The sequence below is a fragment of the Egretta garzetta genome, unplaced genomic scaffold (assembly GCF_000687185.1).
Source record: "Egretta garzetta isolate BGI_Z169 unplaced genomic scaffold, ASM68718v1 scaffold448, whole genome shotgun sequence".
NCBI classification, from domain to species: domain Eukaryota; kingdom Metazoa; phylum Chordata; class Aves; order Pelecaniformes; family Ardeidae; genus Egretta; species Egretta garzetta.
In genome coordinates this window covers 385,809-388,067 of record NW_009260497.1, presented here as the reverse complement: position 1 = coordinate 388,067, position 2,259 = coordinate 385,809, and positions in this window count along the sequence as shown.

Genomic DNA, 2,259 nt, shown 5'->3' with positions numbered 1-2,259 from the left:
AGGGCCCGCGGCGCCCGGCGCTGCCGGGATGGACGGCGGGACAGAGAGACAGAGCCGGCGGTGCTGCTGCACGAAATTCTTTTATTTCCTGGGAAATCCTGCGTCTGCTCCGCGGCGACAGCTGGGAAGCCGGGTCCGGGACCGACGGGTGCGTTAGCCTCCGAGGGAAGGAAAAGGGAAACAACTAGTAATAGGTAAAGCAACGAGAGACAGAGATCAACGCGCATCGCACCACTTCCAGACCCACAATGCCCTAGCTAAAGCCAAGTGGGTTTTGCTACAATTCCCAGCATTTTGGGGCCCGGTCTGCAGCTCCGTCCCAACAAAGCCAAGAAAAAGCATCACTGGAGGTTAGAAATTGGGCGAGAGACAAAAGCTTTTGGGAATACGTGGCTAATTTTAGACAAGGCAAGAGCTAGCATAACAAGAGTTGGTGCCCGAGTGTGTTTTCCTTTAAAAAACACCTGGAAAAGTTGAGCAGCATTAGCAGCTACTTCAGTGTTCCAGTTATCCGAGATGTCAGAAAGCCATGTGGGATTTCCAAGAGCCCTCGCCAAGCTCGAGGGGGCCAGTAGTGACAAATGTAAAATAAAACACACATCGGAAGGATAAATCCTTACAGTTTAAGGATGTCACACGCCCAAGCTACCCTGGTCTCTTACTTGTGCCTATAAATACTGTTGTGAGGTGGCACTATCCTGCATACTAATCTGTCGGCGACTAGGGGAAGAGCCCACCTCGTGCCCAGGGAGGGCCCTGCTGGTGTCCAAGCAGCAGCAGCAGCTGACTCTGTCATTTAGGATTGCAGCTCTAGACAAGGCACATACTAAAGGGGCAAAAAGCATCCTGCAGCCTGCCTTACCTATTCACCCTTCTCATTGTTCTTCCTGAAGGGCGGACACATTTCCCTCCTCTCTGGGGAAGGCTCTGTCTTGTACCTAGCAGAAAGAGCACATGGATAAGTGAGGAACATCCTGAGGATCCTCTTACCCTCTAAGTGAGCATCTGCCAGGCAGGTCCCCACTTTCCACCTCCACCTGAGCAGAACCAGTCCTCCTGCTGTCCTCAGGGCCAGGCTCAGCTCAGCAGTGAGAGCAGAGGATCTACCTGTCCAGGGTCACCTTTGGAGCTCTGAATCAGCTGACTAGCAAAAGCTGGGGAAAAAGCATTCACAGAAACAGGCCAGGCAACATCACCAGAGAGAGCTGCTCAGTGGAGGGAGCTTGCAGTTACCAACACACTATTAGCTGTGCTTTGAAGATGCCTTAAAACTAGCAGGTTACAGACAGGAAAGTAATCTTTGTTCCTCAGAAATGCTGTTAGTTCAGGAGACCACACACAAGGGTATGGTCCCTCTGCAAGTGGTTCATCAGCAGACCAGCTGGGCTGGGGAGGGGTAGGCCTGGGGCTGCCTCTGGTTTTAGCTCCGAGGGCTGCTCAGCTGCTCTAAGGATACGACCCGGATGAGCAGTGCCCCAGTTAGGAATCTGGAACCCAAAGAGGGTCACAACACTTAAGATGACAAAGGTATCCAGGCTGACAGAAGATTTAAGAGCAGTCTAAAGAAGTTATCCGTGATGTGGAGAAGGTGACTGGGGAATAAGAGTCACTTTGGTATATGAGAACTAGGGAGAAAATCGTTGATACTACCACATAGCGAGTTCAGAACAAACAAAGGGCAGCACTTTTTGGGTAACGCTGTTCCCAACAGCACGCTGCCAGCAGCAGGCTGCTGGGGTTTGCTGGGCAGCCAGAGCCAGTTTGCTGACACCAGAGCTCACTGATGGAAGGAGGAGAACATTTGCCATGTGATAGCACAGGGCTTTACAGCAGGCATTACTGACTGCCCGACCACTGTTACTATAGAGCTGCTGAAAGGCAGATTGGTTGATCACACAGTGATACCCAGAGTACATGCAGAAGGAGCTGCAGATTAGTGAGAAAGATGAGCAGAGCTCTGGAAGAGGGTCCAGACAGAAATCCACAGAATAAGTCACGCAAAGAAACAAAAATTACTAAGACTGCAATGAACCATCCCCCACCACAGCCTGAGAAACGCAGTCAGAGACCTGCTAGAGATCCTGGAATTGTAAGCTGATTAGGGAGGTAGCTTTAAGGAATAAAATAAATGCTTAGGGTAGGTGACCTGGTCAAGGGAAATCACAGTAGAGTTTCTCTCATCCTGCCAAGCTGGATGATATGTACTACTTTTCCTCTCATCAACAGGATGGAGGTTTTGAAAAAACACAATCACTCTTT